Genomic DNA, 19,489 nt, shown 5'->3' on the forward strand with positions numbered 1-19,489 from the left:
TGGAGTGATGACTCCTGGGATGTGTTGTTTCAGGGCATGTTCAGTGAGATCCCGGCCTCTAATGTGAGGAGAGTCATTGCTCAGAGACTGACGCAGTCCAAGAGCACCATACCTCACGCGTACGCTTTGGTGGACTGTGACCTCGGGCCCGTCATGAAGCTCCGCAAGCAGCTGCAGACCTTCACTTGCATCACACACACAACAGCCAGATGGATGACTGGTGTTAGGCTGAGCTCTGAGGACTGAGACGTTTATGTGCTGGTTTTCAATAATACATATAGTATTAGTTTTGCCAACATTTGGAGACTCTTAGTGTTAGATGGGACGCAGTTTGGCCCTGAATGACAGATCTGTTATATATTTGTGCAGCCCTTCAGAAGTAATACCAGATATTTACATATTTCCCACGATCAGCTGTGTTTGCTGTGCTCTGGCGTGTAAAGGAAGGTTTGCTTGTGTCCTGCAGGAGATGCCAGAGGTGAATGTGATGTGGTCCGGAGACAGGCCGCAGCCTCTGGACTCCATCCACATCTCGGTCGCTGTGGCAACGCTCCGCAGCCTCATCACGCCCATCATCAGAGACAATGCTAACAAAGGGCTGCAGGAGATCACTGCCACCGCAAATGTCACTTAACATCATATAATAATCAGCAGAGTTAAAGCGAAAGCAGATCACAGTGCATATGGATGCGTTTCCATCAGACAATATAACGCTGACTATGTAAGCATGTGAGATCTGAGATGTTGTCACTTCATGATTGTTGTGGAGCATCAATTTCATAGAGCTGCAGTCTGTTCTCATGTGGTTTTGTCTGTTTTAGGCTCTGGCGCAGAAAGCTCGGGATGGGAAACTCTTACCTGAGGAGTATCAGGGAGGATCCTTCAGGTGAATGCCCTTCTGTTGTTTGTGGTAAAGGAGTAGTATAACTGTATAACCTGTATAACTTTCTACCAATAATCTCTAAAACAACTGTAGTGGTAGTGTTTTTATTTTCAAGTTACAATAGCTTGTTTGCAATCACGTGATTCTGGTGATGAGTGAAATTCAGATGGAGGGCAGGGAGTGAAAAGCGGAACAGACAAGATGGAGGAAAGTCCATACTGAACTGGTTTAGACACTATTACAAGAGAAAGGTATAAACAGATAATCACAACATATGTTGGACATGATCCTTGTGTCATGAAAAGGAGCGATTTTTTTTTTCAACTAAACTGAAATACTTGATATAGACCAAGCAACTAACCCTGATTACAAACAAGCTTTCCAAAGTGAATCCAGCATTTATATGAGATATGTGGGATATGTGCCACTCCTGAAACTCTGCTGCATGTACAGGGTTTGTGGCCACTGGTCCTGTTAACAGCACGTAAAACAAAACTTTTATTCAAGACTTCTAGAACAGTGCTCTTTAAACAGAGGAGATCAAGGTGGAGATGTTTGGCCATAATGCACAGCATTTGCCTAAAGAGCATATCAGCACAAACACCTCATCCCAAAAGTCACACATGCTGGTGGAGGGCTGATTATTCTGGGCTTGTTTAGTAGCCACAGGACCTGGGCACGTCACAGTCATTGAGTCGACCATGAACTCCTCTGTATCCCAAAGTGTTCTAGAGCCTAATGTGAGGCCATCCGATCCGACAGCTAAAATTGGGCCAAGATTGGGTGATGCAACAGCACAGTGATCCCAAGCACAGCAGCAAATCTACAACAGAATGGCTGAAAAGAAAAGAATCAAGGTTCTGCGATAGTCCAGTCATAGTCCAGACCTCATCCTGACTGAAATCATGTGGTGAGAGCTGTGTATAAACAAGTGCCCACAATCCTCAATAAACTGGAGCAACATTGTAAAGAAGAATGGGCCAGAACTCCTCCAGAACGATGTGACAGACTGATAAAGTCATACAGAAAATGATTACTTCATGTTATTGCTGCTAAAAGTGAATCTACAGGCAACTGAATTATAGGGTGTCCCAACTTTGTCACACATGGTTTTCCATCTTGGCTTTGTTTTTGTTAATCAAACAGTGTGATATGTAATGTGATGTTGAAAACCATGGAATTCAACTTTTCACATGACTGTATATCTTATTTACATATTGTCTACATTTAGCATTGTGTGAATTCTGACTGCCTCTCGTTGAATGCGTAAGAATTGGCAGCCCTGCATCTATTTATATATTTCTTTATCAAAGCTGCAGTCCGTAACTTTTTTTGGGTTAAAAATTATCAGAAATCAATATTTGAGCAAGTACATAACCAGCCAGTGTTCAAAACTATCGCCTTACTTTAGTCCCATTCACAACGGTTAGCTTATGGGGAAGTCGTGGCCTAATGGTTAGAGAGTCGGACTCGTAATCGAAAGGTTGCGAGTTCGAGCCCCCGGCCGGCAGGAATTGTAGGTGGGGGGAGGGAATGTCCAGCGCTCTCTCCACCCTCAATACCACGACTGAGGTGCCCTTGAGCAAGGCACCGAACCCCCAACTGCTCCCCGGGCGCCGCAGCATAACCCCCACTGCTCCGGGTGTGTGTTCACGGTGTGTGTGTGTGTGTGCACTTGGATGGGTTAAACGCAGAGCACCAATTTCGAGTATGGGTCACCATACTTGACAATACGTCACGACTTTATAATAATGTTTTCTAATTTGAGTGGTACTTTTTGCTGGAGATTCGAGCATGGCACTGCGTCATTACATCACGTCTGTAAACATAAATAAGTTGTCCCGGCTAGTAGAATCTCATGGATCCTGCAGGTGGAGGATCGTTTATAGCCTTTTCTCACAGCAGCTAGAATAATTAAATGTATTATTTTGATGGCGGATTGTAATCCAGAAAGGATTGTGTTTATGAAACACCTGAATAAAATTAAATTATATTCCAGTTAAATGTGCTTCTGATTACAGATAGCCTGGGATTACACAAGATTTGTATTTTAAAGAAAACCAGTTCGAAGGGAGCATAATTAGCTTTTTGGGTTAAAAGAATTTCTTAATTTGCTTGCTTAGTTGGGGACGCTTCATTTCCAGCGATATCGTCGACCTGATTGCAAAGACACTATTTAAACTTATTGACACATTATTTTCCTTTTTTGATATTGTGCAGTGCTTTGACACAATTTGCATTGTAAAAAGCGCTATATAAATAAAGGTGACTTGACTTGACTTGACTTAATATGACATTTGAATGGTATGACAATTAGATTAGACTGTACAGAAATTGAAATCTACATGCGAATACACACTATACTCATAGTCACGCAATGCTGATGTTGTTAACATTAATAATTTGAGAAAGTATAACAATAATAATAATTTGCATGGTTTGATGTGATATGAGCTAACCGATCGTTAGATGTAATCACCATTGGTAGCGTGATTTATGGTAAGGTTTTCTTCCTCAGTTGGGCAGAACAAACTTGTTACTTGTTCAGATGACAATATACGGTGAAAATTATTATTTGTGTCATATATTCCAAGACATAGGCTAGAATCTGATTCCTAAGTACAGTATCCACACCGGTGCGGTGACTGACTGACTGACACACACACTCCTCAAAACATTAGATTCATCCGCGCTGGAGCTGTGGCGGAGCACAACCCCACGCACAGAAGATAATTCCGCACAGAGCTGCAATTCCAGGTTTTCAAACAGAGAGGGCGACAAAGAGGCAAAAGTTACGGACTGTGGCTTTAATATCTTAATTTATTATTATTTCTTATATCAACCATTTGCACACACAGTCATTATCTGACAGCTCATCTTGACCGCAGACGCATTATAAGTAAATTTTTCCTGTGTTTTTCAGTCAATTTTTTGACTTATGAACAACACATTTTGTACATGATAAAATCTCCCTGTGGTTTCTTGGTTTGACAGATTTGAGCATCCATAAACAACACAAAACAGAAATTTTGGGGGTCACGTGACGCTAATGGCATAGTAACAGTACGTCGATCGGTCTACCGCAGCACGTTGATATTTTAGTACTATAACTGTGACAAACTTCGGCTTTATTTGATTATTTAGACGGAAGAATCTCTTGAGCATGCCTAGTACGCAGAAAAAGCTCAACCTCTCGGCGAAAGCTCCCAAACTGGCCGAGTTGGGTTCCCCTCAGAGCGATCAAACTAATATGGCTGACCAGATGTTGTTAGGGAAGACTCAGATCGACAATCTGGTCGAAAGGATTACTACGGAAGTACTTAGAGGGGTCTTTTTTCCAGTCCTGGTTGCCGGATATCTTGCATCTCAGTTTCAAGGGGGGATTAGTTAAAATTGACCGATGTTATCATGTCCCTTCGCGCCGCTCCTCGATGGATCAACGCCCTCGTGCTGTTATTGTGAAATTCCATAATTATCAGGATAAGGCTCGGGTTATGCAGGCTGCAAGGAAAGCGCGTGACCTGGAGTATAACGGAGCTCGCATCATGCTGTTCGAGGATTTCTTTTAGTGGTGAGAAAGAGGCAAGAGTTTTTCAAGTTAAACAAAAGCTCAGGGAGAAAGGAATTGCCTTTCCCATGTTCTACCCGGCCATTCTAAGGATTAAAGTGGATGGGCAAGAAAGGTCCTTTAAAGGCCCAAGGGAAGTGGTGGCCTTCTTGGATTCTCGAGACCGCTCCCTGTCACATACTTCTGCTAACTGAGCGACTCTGTGTGGATCCCGTTATCTCTATATGAATACTTCAGTTACAAGTTTTAGATATTGTTTTTTTATTATTTGTATGCTTTATTTTTTTTTCCTCTCTGTTGCCGGGTTAAACAGAACGCTGCCTGCCGAATTGTGTCGTTATTTTTGTTTAGTGCTGCGGACCATTGGAAGTGGTCATTCATTAGTTACTGGGTAACGTCAGTGTCACGATTCTGCTGTTTTAGTTGTGGTTTTTCATGTCTTCGGTTGACCTAGTTTCCTGATTAGTTAATTAGCCCCTCACCTGTTTCTGTTTTCTTTTGATTATGTGTTGCATTTAAGCCTGTGTTCATCCTGACCAGTTTGTCTGCTATCGTTTGATTTATGTTTGGATATATGTTCTATCCTGTGGATTATTAAAAGAACCCTTTTGAACTTTATTCCTGTCGTGCGTTTGCTCCGTATACCAAATCGTAACAGAATAGCAGACCGAAACAGTTTTTTTTAGCGGCGTTATTCTCGTGCTCATTTTTTTTTTCTTCTTTTCTCTCTCCCTCCCGGTATGGATCCCTCCGTCCTACTCCTTTGCCTGGAGCAGAAGGACCGTTCGCTGGTGGAACACACCATGGACTTCGTCAACCTGGCGCGCCTTACACATTTCGAAGACCTCTCGCTCTGTGTCAAGTCAAGTCAAGTCACCTTTATTTATATAGCGCTTTTTACAATGCAAATTGTGTCAAAGCACTGCACAATATAGAATGTGTGTTCTACATCGCCAACCTGAGCGAGCAGTGTAAGGCGCGCCTACCAGCGAACGGTCCCAGGGAGAATTTCGCCACTTGCGTGGAGTGGGTGCTGGAGTGTAATGGACTGTTTATCTCCGGTGGCCTTGCTGAGGACAGCTCCAGCCCCACTCCCGATCCAGAGCCCAGGCAGCCCTCACCGTCTCGCTGCACGGAGGTTTCGCCAGAGCCCACCGCAGTCGTAGAGCCTGAGCCGGCACCGCGGGAAGTGACCGAGAGACTCACTGCCTCAGGAACCGTACTCGACGCGACTGACTAGGTGTGTGAGCCGGCAACATCATGCGTCATGGGAGTTTTAGTGGAGATAGAGGGAACGGACGTATCTCCTGCCCACACATCCACCACTGAGGGTGAGAGACTGCTGGTTTCTGGACACATGTCTGAGGATATATTGGATGGTTTAAATGAGGAAGACTTCTGGCTTCTCCCTTTCCCATTGCTCCCACCCACCTCTCCATGTTCTCCGGCCGTTAGCCAGCGCTTCCCTGGACCTGTTAGCCTTAAGCAATCCCTCGTTTCTCCAGAGCCAGTCCGTCCAGTACCCGATTCTCCAGGGTCAGTCTGTCCAGTGCCCGATTCTCCAGGGCAAGTCCCCTCTGTGCTTAAGCTAACAGAGCGCCCCCAGGAATTAGCACTACCTGAGCGCCCTCCAGTGCCTGCTCCTCGCAAGTACCCTACAGTGCCTGCTTCTCGCCAGTGCCCTCCAGTGCCTGTTCCTCGCAAGTGTCCTCCAGCCAGCTCCTCTAGGAAGGTCTCAAGGAGTTTCCCTCCCAGCCTCCCTCTCCCTCCTCCTCTGTATCAACCAGTCAGTCCAGCAGTCTGTCCTCAGCCACCTCAGGAAGGTCCCTCAGCTCACCCTCAGTATGCCATGTCCGGTGGATCGGTTGAGCTTCGGGTCTCCCTGGGATCAGCTACTTCGGGATTGAAGGATCCCCAGTCCTCGCCTCCAGCCTGCGAGACCCGGACTCCACCTCGGCCCTCCGTTCCTCCGGCTCCGCCTTGGTCAGTCGCTCCCCCGCCTACTCCACGGAACTCCACTCCTCCAGCTTCGCTTCATCCCTCCGTTCCTTTGGCTCCGTCGGGCTCCTCCCTCCCTCCGGCTCCACCTTTGTCCTCGGTCACTCCGGCTCCACTGCGTCATTCGGGGTCCCCGCTTCCGCCTCACTCACCTGAACCGCCGGCTCCACCATGGCCCTCCAGTCCATCCGTGTCACCCTGGCTCTGCGGCTGCTCAGCTCCATCCTGGGCTCCTTCTCCATCGGCGTCATCTCTGGCAGTCGGCCCCCTGGTGTCGGTGGCTCCATCCCCACCATGGCTCCTCCCGCCGTCGACTCCGCCGTGGACCACCATCTGGCTGTTTCTGCTCCGGGCTCCTCCCTGGCTCCTCCCACTCTCCACTCCCCCTTGGACTCTGGTTTTGGACTATTTTTGTATTTTCCCGCTCCCTATTGCCTGGCTCCCTCCTACTCCATGCCCGCCTCCTGAACCCCTACCCTCCCTCCTCTGTTGGTTTGCATTTTTCGGCGCGAGGACACGCCATTCCGGGAGGGGGCGAACTGTCACGATTCTGCTGTTTTAGTTGTGGTTTTTCATGTCTTCGGTTGACTCTCCCTACCTTTTTTTTTTATTTTTTATTTCTTACACAACATTTACTCTGCTGTTCCTGTATGGACACCATGTCAGTTACAAGGTATGCTGTATCTCTTTGTAATGTACCATGGCAATTGATAAACCTGTGTTAAAAATCTGTAGTTGGAACGTGAAGGGGATACATAATCCTGTTAAGAGGAGGAAAATTCTTAGTTTAAAAAAAAAAAGAGCATGTACATATTGCCTTATTACAAGAAACTCACCTGTCGCAGGCGGAACATTCTAAGTTAAAGCAGGACTGGGTAGGGCTGGTGTTAAGTTGGATAGGTCCTCGTCAACGCGGAGTCAAGCACAGATTTCAAAAAGGGCGAAAGCTTTACTAAGCACTTGCGATGAACTGAATCTAGTGGATGCGTGGCGTGTACTTCACCCCTCGGACAGAGAGTACACATTCTATTCCCCTGTTCATAGAACGAGTAGTAGGATTGATCTTATTCTAACCCCTAAAACGTCTTTGAGTGGTGTAAGTTTCTGTAAAATTGGGGACATTATAATTTCGGACCACGCACCTGTTTTTACTGGGTTATTTTATTCTAAATTATGCCCAATAGGAGATGGAGATACAACACGTTTTTGAATTTTGATCCTAAATTTAAATTTGGGTTTTTTCTTTTTCAAAAAATAAGACACCGGGGGTTTCGCCTAGCTTGGTATGGGACACAGCCAAGGCTTATATTCAGGGCCTAATTATATCGTATACAGTGGGGCTCAAGAAGGACAGAGTGAGAGAACAGAGGAGATTGGAGCTGGAGCTTCATAGTCTGCAGACCAGATATAATGTTTCCCCTTCGGACGATCTTAGGGAGGATATACAGATAACCAAAACAGCATTAGAAGCCACTCTAACTAAAAAGGCGGATTTTTATTTATTTATTTTTTATGAAAAAAAGAATGTATGAGTTCGCGAATAAGCCTAATCATTATTTAGCCAATCTGGTTCGAGGTAGGATTCTGTCGCAGAATATATCATGTATAAGAGATTCAGATGGTTCTTTACATTTTGATGATAAAGTAATTAACAACAGATTCAAATCTTTCTATAAGTTGTTATATTCTTCACAATTTTGTTCAGATTTGGAACCCAATATGAATGCGTTCTTTGCGAGGTTATCCCTACCTCAAATTTCAGAGTCACAGAGAGCAGCCTTAGGCAAGCCAATAACACTTAGTGAGATTAAGAACAGCATTCAGTCTCTTCCCAATAATAAGGCTCCGCGTCCTGATGGCCTCAGTGCAGAATTTTTAAAGAAGTTTGAGCATGTTCTATCTGTCCCATTGTACGAAATGATCTTACATTCATTTGAAGCAGAGGTCTTACCCCCCTCAATGAGGGAGGCGAATATCACTTTAGTTCTTATAAAGGGGAAACCTCCGGAGGAATGCTCTTCATACCGGCCTATATCGGTCCTAAATGCAGATTTTAAACTCCTCGCCAAGGTCCTTGCCTCACGATTGGAGGCCCTTCTCCCCTCTATTAGTAACGACCAAATGGGTTTTATTCGGGGGAGGTTCTCCTCGTACAATGTAAGAAGGTTTCTTAATATTATACATTTCTCGTCTGTGAATAACTCTAAAGCTCTGGTTGTTTCTCTAGACGATGAAAAAGCGTTTGATCGCTTGAAGTGGCCCTACCTATTTCTCACACTTAAGAAATTTGGAATAAGCGAGGACTTAAAATGGATTCAGATATTATATACCTTTCCCCTATCGGCAGTAATCACTAATGGGGTTAGGTCAGATAAATTAAATATAGGCAGAGGGACTAGGCAAGGCTGTCCCCTGAGCCCGCTTTTATTTGCTCTTGCGATGGAGCCTCTTGCGATTGATATATGGCAAGATGTAAATATTGAAGGGGTTATGCTAAAAGACCGTCAGCATAAAATTTCATTGTATGCTGATGATGTCTTGTTATATTTGGAATCCCCTAAGCAATCCATTCCCAAGCTGATAATCCTGATTATTGAGTATAGTTTGTTCTCCGGATATAAGATAAACTTTTCAAAAAGTGAAGCTATGCCCCTTAAAAGTGCGTATAGAGCAGATACTAACATATCACAACCATTCCATTGGTCCCCGATTAAGGTTTAATGATCTCTCCTCGATTATCAGAGCTTTATAATTTAAACTTTGTCCCCCTTTTACAATCAGTGAAACATAACCTGCAGATATGGTGCGGCCTACCTTTATCATTGGTAGGTCGTATTCATTTAATTAAAATGAATATTCTTCCGCGCCTTCTCTATGTATTTCAAATGCTTCCTATCAGAGTTGGGAAAAAAGCCCTAGCCGATTTAAATATCTAAATTTCATTCATATGGGCAAAGAAATGACCCAGACTACGATACAGTGTGTTGTGTTACCCTGTCAAAGCAGGCGGCTTAGCAGCTCCGTGCTTTTCAACGTATCCGCTGTCTGCTCAGACTAGATTTCTTTTGGAATGGTTCATAAACGATCCAGATTCTGTTTGGATTGGGTGCGAAGCGACTACATTGCATGGGATTCCTCTATCTAACTTGTTGTATATGTCACCTGCTAAAATTAGACGCCTTATTAGAGGCAGCATTATTCTAAGGAACATGGTGAATGTAATGAGACGGATTAGAAAGCGTGAGGGATATGGCAACAGATTCTCATTGTGAACCCCTCTCCATGATAACCTTGACTTCCCCCCAGGCCTTCACTCTGGCCTTGCTGGCTGGAAGAATAAGGGTATTTTAGTAGTGGGAGATATTTTTATTGTTATCAACATTTTTTATTTTTATTTTTCATACATAACACAACACAAAAAACAATATATATATATATAAAAAAAAATAATAATAATAAAATAAAACAACAGACACATACTCAACATCTCAAAGTCCAGTCCAAAGGTGGGAGAAAAGGAAGGACAGAAAAAAGAAACCCACAGAAGTCACTCCTCCATACAGTCACGTATTTCAAAGAGAAAGCACTGCCAAGCATCAATGGTAGAAGGCTTGGCTCCATTGATTCGTGCTGTTGTACATTCACAAGACACTATTTGCAGGAGGCTACGGATCCAATATGTTTTCCCACACATATGCGGTGTAAACCAGTTCTGTATTATGGTCTTCTTCGCAGCTGTAAAGCCAGCAAACAACATTCTCTTTTGCATCGAACTTATAAGTAGTGGGAGATATTAAACAGAGTGACTATATTCTCGTGGCCTAATGGTTAGAGAGTTGGACACGTAATCCAAAGGTTGTGGGTTCGAGTCTCCGGCCGGCAGGGATTGTAGGTGGGGGGAGTGAATGTACAGCGCTCTCTCCACCCTCAATACCACGACTGAGGTGCCCTTGAGCAAGACACCAAACCCCCAACTGCTCCCCGGGCGCCACAGCATAAATGCTGCCCACTGCTCCGGGTGTGTGTTCACGGTGTGTGTGTGTGTGTGCACGTTGGATGGGTTAAATGCAGAGCACGAATTCCGAGTATGGGTCACCATACTTGGCAGTATGTCACTTCACTTCACTTTTTAAATATTTGCAGGCCTGGAATTTTATTTTGGCTAAATTAAGAGAACATCCAGATGGCTTTTGAACCTCACCTATTGAATTCTTATTAGCAGTTGATAAACAGACCACATTTATTGCGAAACGTGTATACAGTATACTCTGTCAGACTACGTCTGTTTTGTTGAATACTCTTAAAGAAAAGTGGGAAACTGACTTGGGCAGCATAATTGATGTGGAGTCATGGAAGGAGATCTGTGGCAAATCCATTCCGGTTCTAGCCTCCAACTCTGCTTGGGAAAGACAATTTAAGATTTTGCATAGATTGTATATCTCACCGGAGGTCAGACATAAAATGAATTCGAGGACTTCTGATTTGTGTGGCAAATGTAAATCGGAGGTTGGGAGATTGTACCATTGCCTTTGGAGCTGCCCACATATACAGTGCTTTTGGGATCTTATAATTACACAGATACACTCAATTTTCAAATGGTCATTGCAGTTGGGAGCAAAGATGTGTATCCTTGGCCTCAGCGATGGGATCCCCTTAGATCCACAGAATAGAGACCTCCTCCACATTTGACTATATTCGGCTCGGAAATGCATTATGTGCAGGTGGATTGAGGAGGACCCTCCCTCGTTAAATCAATGGTTGTGTACAGTATTGGATATTATTCCTCTTGAGGCCTTCTCGACAGCCATGAAGGACAAACCTTTTCTTTTCTACAGGATATGGAACCCTTTCTTTGACTATCTGGGGACTCCCAAGTCCAATAGACTGAGAGCAGGCCTGCTGATCTTGCATGGACTAAGGAATTTTCCTAATTTTATACTTTGTAATTTGCTCTTGCCAATATTTGCTATTTGTAATATATTTCTCTCTTTTTTATTTACTTATTATTATTATTTATTTATTTTTTATTGGAGGGGAGTGGATAATTTGTTTGTTATACATATTGGTCTAAGGTTTGTATCAGAAAAAGTTCAATAAAAATATGTTTAAAAAAAACAAAACAAAACAGACTTTCAGTTTCTGCTAGCAATTCCTGTATAGAAAAATCACTTCCTGCCCTCCAGCTACATTTGCACCACAGCAATGACATCATGTGCAAGCAACCTATTAATGAGGCTTTTAGTCTCTAAAAAACACTGGAAGCACAATAAAGGTGGCACATGTGACTAGTGCTCTGTATTTCAGCTGATCTGAAGCCTTCTGATCCGAAGTAGTGTCATCCACTTTAACTCTCCTTGGCTTGTTCATTAGAGAGATGTAGGAAAAAAATGATGTTTTGGTCTGGTATTTTCATTGAATGGATTTACACTTGGAATTTAGATCAGAACAGGATCACTGATGCCACATAAGGAGGTGGTTACAATGTGTGATTTGTTTTTTTTCCTACAGCTGACTCCAGGATTTCGGTGGTCGGGTCGATCACCCTAAACCCTCAGTACAGTGCTGATATCACATCCTGTCTCAATCAGATGTGTGATGTTTCTGAAGTCTGATGCATGCAGTGACAAATAATGTGAAGCACGAAGCTCACATAAAATCAAATCAAAATTAAAGTGTTATGTTTTAGGGCTCAGCTCAGTCAATAATTAAGCTTTTCATTGGGATGAATGAAGTCTTGTTTCATGTCAGCGTCAAGATTTTTTTGGCAAAGACCACAAAACGTGTCCGACCCATTATTCTATACAGAATATTCTATTTAAAGTGGTAATTACATGTAATCATTTGTGACCCTGGACACACACACAGGTATATTTGTAGCAATAGACAACAATACATTGTATGGATCTGAATTATCAATATTTCTTGTATGCCAAAAATCATTAGGATATTAAATGTTCAGATAATAAGATTATGTTCCATGAAGACATTTTGTTCATTTCCTAGCATAAATATATCAAAACTTCATTTTTGATTAGTAATATGCATTGCTAAGAACTTCATTTGAACAACTTTAAAGGAGATTTTCTCAATATTTAGATTTTTTTGCACCCTCAGATTCCAGATTTTCAAATAGTTGTATCTCAGACAAATATTGTCCTATCATAACAAACCATACATCAATGGAAAGCTTAAAAAAAAAGAAATTGACCCTTAAGGCTGGTTTTGTGCTCCAGGGTCACATTTATCAATAGAAGCAAACTTAAACTTTCATTAAACTGTTCGACGGTACAGTACACGAGTTCTGACATATGAAAACAAACTCTGATCACAGATTCAAATGAACATGATTGTTTACACATTGCCATGTTAATGTAGGATCCATGTCTTTAAGTAAAAGTCTGTTTCCAAAGCCCGAATTGAATTGTGATTTGATTACCAAAGAATGCATCGAACAAACAAATAATGCTCTGCAAGCATTCATGTAGCTGAAAAAACTTTGGACATTTGGAAAGTAGTTTTATTTTTAGTGCAATGATGTGTCAGCGGTCAGTCAGAGGTGATGATGGGTGGATGTTTTGCGCATCATCTCTATTACGCAAGGAAAAAGAGGAAGTAGAAAACAGTGAAAGCTGTTGTGAGTTTGAGAAATCAGCAGTATGTTTTTAGAGTACAGTGACCTCTTGATCTTGAATGGATTTCTCAATTCATGACTCCTTTACTGTTTCAAGACTTTACAGGGAAGAAATAAATAAGAGTAGAAATGTATTGTTGTCAACGTCAGCTGGTGCTGCTACTGATGTAGTCAAGACAAACAATTACTGGAATCATTATGTAATTCTCAAAGTATTGTTTTTGCTTTATTTTCATTAAGTTCAATATTTAAAGGGGTCATGAAATGGATCGTTTTATTTTTAATTAGTGCTGTAAAACGATTAATCGTGATTAATCACATCCAAAATAAGTTTTTGTTTACATAATATATGTGTGTGTACTGTGTATATTTATTATGTATATAAAATACACACATTCATATATATTTTTAAGAAAAAGATGTTACGTTTATATATTAAATATATGATAAATTGATACACGTAAATACATGTATTAGATACAATTATCAATGTGTATCTAAATATATGCTGTATGTGTGTATCTTTATATATACATAAATATACACAGCACACACATATTATGTAAACAAAAACTTTTATTTTGGATCTTATATTTTTATATTTGACAGCACTATTTTTAACATGTTGCGTCTAGGCTTTCTTTGCACAAAAAGCTAATAGCGTATATGTTATTTTTAACCCTCGTTCTGACCTGTTGTCTGAAATGATGCATTTTTAAGGGGCGTGTTCTTTAAGGCTTGTCAGTAAACACTGTTTTGATTGGCTAAAGTCATTGCATAGGCAACGGTATCAACACCCTCTCACAGTATTCCACAGGAATAAGATCCAAACGAGACGATTTTAGAGCTTGATTAAGTAAATGTCATGAGCGCTTCAATAGCTTGTGTTGCTGTAATTCTGCTTGTGGAGGGCCAGCACTAGCCTGGAGTCTGCAGAGCTCCATTGCTTTGGTTCAGGTTTGTTTCATTAGGGATTGGAGTATTAGACCTGTTGCTCAAATCATGTGTGTGTTTGTGTGTTTTAGTATCTCTAACCTGGGGATGTTTGGTATCAGTGAGTTCAGTGCAGTCATCAATCCTCCTCAAGCCTGCATCTTAGCCGTGGGCAGCACCAGGGCTGAACTGAGCTTGGCCCCCCAGGACCCAGACGGCCCCGTTCTCCGCACTCAACAGCTAATGACCGTCACTTTATCCAGCAACTTCCGCCTGGTGGATGACGAACTCGCCTCACGCTTTCTGGAAAAATTTTGCACAAACCTAGAGCAGCCCCAGCGTGCGAGTCTGTCATAGCAACCCAGTCTCATCCCAAGTCGTCACATATTGACGCTTTGGTTTTGGCGTCGCTTTTTGACGCTCAAGGTACCCCTTTAGCGTCACTTTTCGACGTGAAGGGAAGCGTAATTTTTCGGCGTCGATATGCTAACGCGCTATTGGGAATTTTATCGTCATAATAAGGCTGCCATTATTGCATATATGTAGAGGTGTGATTTTTGAATGTAAACAGTCAAAATAGTGACTTACCCAACTCCTGCCCCTAAACCTACCATCTGTGAAGAAAACGCAAGATATAGGAGGCAGATGCAAGTACTGGCATAATTTATTTAAAAATGATTAATATACGCTAAGTGTTTCCTATTTAAAAAAATTACCTTCCCTTCACGTCAAAAAGTGACGCGAAAGGGGTACCTTGAGCATCAAAAAGCGACGCAAAAACCAAGCGTCAATATGTGACGAGTTGGGATGAGACTGTGTTAGTCATAGAGAGAGGAAGAAGTGCTGGGACTGAATGCGCTCTGGTGTAATGGGGCTTCTCTTATACGTGCTATTTATTCGTTAAGATGTACATAGACAAGTGACTCAAGGTCAGAGAAACACTTTGAAGTCCTAGGTCAATTAATAATATCATTTGCAGCAGTTCTGCCATAAAGAGAATGGACTGTTCTGGTTATTTTATGAGTGAGAATCATTCAGTATACCGCGTGAAAATAAACCTACTGATAATCACGTTAAAGCACCCTTATAGTAGACAATAACTGTCAACTTAATTATCGAACCAAGCCATTAAATCATGTTTGGACACTATATTTTGGATTGCCAAATAATCCAATAAACTCATGTTTTCTGCTCTACTGAATCAGTGTTTATTTAATTTAATTTGACTGTTTTCTGTTCTTTTATGTGGTTGTTTGTGTACTGATCTTGTTGGAGATTGGATCGATTGCTTCAGTCTGTCTCTGTCTGTTGTGCTGCTGAGAGGTTTGTGTTTGTAGCTCCGCTTTTTTATTGAATCTTTACCTTACTTTCACTCTCTGTTGTTTAAAGTGATAATATATAACTTAATTCCCACCATATTTCTGGTATTATCTATCAAACTAATCTAACTAATTTGATCATTTGCTTTTTAAAACCGCTTGTTAGCTTGTTATTCGCGGTTCGATTCGCACCTATTATTGTTTTCGTTTTTCTCGCTCCGTTTTCATTTCTCTCCGTTTTTCACGAGTTCATCAAACAACAGTGGTAAGTGGTAAGTTAAGTTGGTATCATTCATCAGTCACGGTGAGTAATGGCTTCTTCTCCTGCTATTGTTGTTTGCACTTCATGTCACATGTACAGTTTATCTCTCTCTGTCGGCGATGAGGGATTCACATGTGATAAATGCAGGGATATAGTTAGGCTGACAGAGAAGGTTTCAGAATTAGAGACACGCATCCAAACTTTAGTTGAGGATAGTAAGAATGTGAGGGCTGTAGATACTGCTTTGGATGCGACTAGCTCAGGGAGTCCTGTACATTGTTCGGTTCCGGTTGAGCCCGTGCAGCTGGGTGACTGTGAGTCGGTCTAGTCGCGAAAACACCGCTCTTCCGTTCCGATCAGAACATCAAACAGGTTCTCCCGACTCAGTGACGCACCCACTGAGAAACCTGATGTAAGTGCTCTAGTAATTGGCGATTCTATTGTACAGAATGTGAAAATAGAGACACCAGCCACCATAGTCCAGTGTTTACCAGGAGCCAGAGCACCTGACATCTTGGCAAATTTAAAAGTGCTGGCTAATGCTAAATGTAAATTCAGTAAGATTGTTATCCACGTCTAATGCTAACGTGCTAATGATGTTCGACTTCGTCAGTCGGAGATCACTAAAAATAATGTTAAAGAGGTGTGTGAACTTGCAAGTACGATGTCAGACACTGTAATATGCTCTGGTCCCCTTCCTGCTTACCGTGGCGAGGAGATTCATAGCACACTGTCGTCACTCAATGGCTGGATGTCTAAGCGGTCCCAGAATAACATAGACTTTATAGACAATTGGACGAGTTTTTGGGGCAGACCTGACCTGTTGAAAATAGATGGTGTTCATCCCTCCTGGGGTGGTGCCGCTCTTCTCTCTAGAAATATGGCACATAGTCTTAGAGTCCGTACTTGACTAACTGGGGCCCAGGTCAGGAAGCAGACAGACTGGCTAAACTGACCGTCTGCTAGCCACCTCGCGTCACAGAAGTCAGTTAATTCTCAGCACATAGAGACTCCTTCAGCTAGATATCACACTATAGAGACTGTGTCTGTTCCCTGAACTAGAAAATACAGAAAACATCCAAACCAAATTAAGAGTAACAATTTAATTGATGTTCAACAAATAAAACATGTTTACAATACAGAGAAACAATTGATAAAGCTTGGCTTACTGAATATCAGGTCCCTTTCTACAAAAGCATTTTTTGTAAATGATTTGATCAATGATCATAACCTAGATTTGCTCTGTTTGACAGAAACATGGCTAAAACCAGATGAATACATTACTTTAAATGAGTCCACCCCCCAAGATTACTGCTATAAAAATGAGCCACGTCCAAAAGATAAATGGGGAGGTGTTGCTACAATTTATAGCAATATTCTCAGTATTTCTCAGAGGCATTAAGCATAACTCGTTTGTAGTTATGGTGCTGTGTATAACATTATCTAGAGAAACGTGTTAGTGATAAATCCCCTGTGATGTTTGTACTGGCTACTGTATACAGGCCACCAGGGCACCATACAGACTTTATTAAAGAATTTGCTGATTTTCTATAAATCAGTAAATACTGGCTGCAGATAAAGTCTTAATAGTTGGCGATTTTAATATCCATGTCGATAATGTAAAAGATGCATTAGGATCAGCATTCATAGACATTCTGAACTCTATTGGGGTTAGACAACACGTTTTCGGACCTACTCATTGTCGAAATCATACTCTAGATGTAATACTGTCACATGGAATTGATGTTAGTGGTGTTGAAATTCTGCAGCAAAGCGATGATATCTGCAGATCATTATCTAGTCTTGCGTAAAGTCCATATAGCTAAAACTGTAAATTCTACACCTTGTTACAAGTATGATAGAACCATCACCTCTACCACAAAAGACTGCTTTGTAAGTAATCTTCCTGATTTATCTCAATTCCTCAGCATATACAACAGCACAGAAAAACTTGATGTAACAGAAACTATGGACTCTCTCTTTTCTAGCACTTTAGATACAGTTGCTGCTTTACGCTTAAGGAAGATCAAAGAAAACAGTCTGACTCCGTGGTATAATGAGCACACTCGCACCTTAAAGAGAACAGCCCGGAAAATGGAGCGCAGCTGGAGGAAAACAACACTAGAGGTATTTCATATAGCCTGGCGGGAAAATACCCTATCCTACAGAAAAGCATTAAAAACTGCTAGATCTGATTACTTTTCGTCTCTTCTAGAAGAAAACAAACATAACCCCCGGTATTTATTCATTACAGTCACTAAATCAACGAAAAACAAAGTATCAACAAGTGTTGGCATTCCCCAAGAGCACAGCAGTAATGACTTTATGAACTACTTTACTTCCAAGATTGATTCTATCAGAGATAAAATTGTAACCATGGAGCCAGTCAGCTACAGTATCGCATCAGATAGAGCACTATAGATCCCCTGAGGAACAATTCCACTCATTCTCTACTATAGGAGAGGAAGAATTGTATAAATTTGTTAAATGTTCTAAACCAACAACATGTATGTTAGACCCTATTCCATCTAAACTACTAAAAGAGCTGCTTCCAGAAGTCATAGATCCTCTTTTGGCTATTATTAATTCATCATTGTCATTAGTATATGTCCCCAAAACCTTCAAATTGGCTGTTATTAAGCCTCTCATTAAAAAACCACAACTTGACCCCAAAGATCTAGTTAATTACAGACTGATCTCAAATCTCCCTTTTCTGTCAAAGATACTAGAAAAGGTAGTATCCTCACAATTATATTCCTTCTTAGAGAAAAATAGTATTTGTGAGGAATTCCAGTCAGGATTTAGACCATATCATAGTACTGAGACTGCTCTCATTAGAGTTACAAATGACCTGCTTCTATCATCTGATCGTGGTTGTATCTCTTTATTAGTTCTACTGGATCTTAGCGCTGCGTTCGACACTATCGACCACAACATTCTTTTGAATAGACTAGAACACTTTGTTGGCATTAGTGGAAGTGCCTTAACATGGTTCAAATCATACTTATCTGAACGCCATCAGTTCGTAGCAGTGAATGAAGAGGTATCATATCAGTCACAAGTGCAGTACGGAGTACCTCAAGGCTCAGTACAAGGGCCGTTACTTTTCACGCTTTGCATGTTACCCTTGTGAGATATTATCAGGAGATATGGTGTTAGCTTTCACTGTTATGCTGATGATACTCAGCTCTATATTTCTTCATGGCCCAGTGAAACACACCAAATTGAGAAACTAATGGAATGCATAGTCGATGCATGACGAATAACTTCTTACTGCTAAATTCTGAAAAAACAGAAGTGTTAATTATCAGACCTAAAAACCCCACATGTAATAACCTAGAACACTATCTAACACTTGACGTTTTTCTTCATCAGTTAGGAACCTTGGTGTGCTGTTTGATAGCAATTTTTCATTTAAAAGCCATGTTTCTAGCATCTGTAAAACGTCTTAGGTTACTTATGTAAACCCAGTTCCTCGAGGGAACGAGACGCTGCGTCGACGACGCTTTGGGGAACGCCTACAGCGTAACCGGCTCTGAATACCAATAAAATCTGTCCAGAAAATGGGAGGGACGTCACGGCGAGGTGACATAATGACCAGCTGGTATAAAAGCACGTGCGGTGAAACCGGCATCAGCTTCTAGAATGAAGCAAGCGCTGGCAGGGATGCCGGAAGTGTGGCCCCGTGACGCAGCGTCTCGGTTCCTCGAGGATCTGGGGTTACATAAGTAACCTAAGACGTTCCTCTTCAGGAACTCGAGCTGTGTCGACGACGCTTTGGGGAACGAGATACCCACGGCACCAGATTTCCACACCCCTGCCCTGTGTGTCCAAAAGAGGAGCACAGATAGGGCAAGAGAACGGAAGAGCCTGGAGTGGCTCGCATGTCCAGGCC

At 41.9% G+C, this 19,489-nt stretch overlaps 1 pseudogene across 1 annotated transcript in view; it reads left to right on the forward strand.

Annotated features, from left to right (window-relative positions):
* Nucleotides 1–14,370, forward strand: part of LOC306868291 (pyruvate dehydrogenase protein X component, mitochondrial-like) — a 47,332-nt pseudogene extending 32,962 nt beyond the window's left edge. Inside the window, exons 5-8 of the transcript in view lie at nucleotides 34–222; nucleotides 467–625; nucleotides 822–886; nucleotides 14,106–14,370. The product of the transcript in view is annotated as a pyruvate dehydrogenase protein X component, mitochondrial-like (transcript). The remainder of the gene's footprint in view (nucleotides 1–33; nucleotides 223–466; nucleotides 626–821; nucleotides 887–14,105) is intronic.
* Nucleotides 14,371–19,489: the final 5,119 nt, after the last annotated feature.

This window comes from Barbus barbus, assembly GCF_936440315.1.
Source record: "Barbus barbus genome assembly, chromosome: 50".
NCBI classification, from domain to species: domain Eukaryota; kingdom Metazoa; phylum Chordata; class Actinopteri; order Cypriniformes; family Cyprinidae; genus Barbus; species Barbus barbus.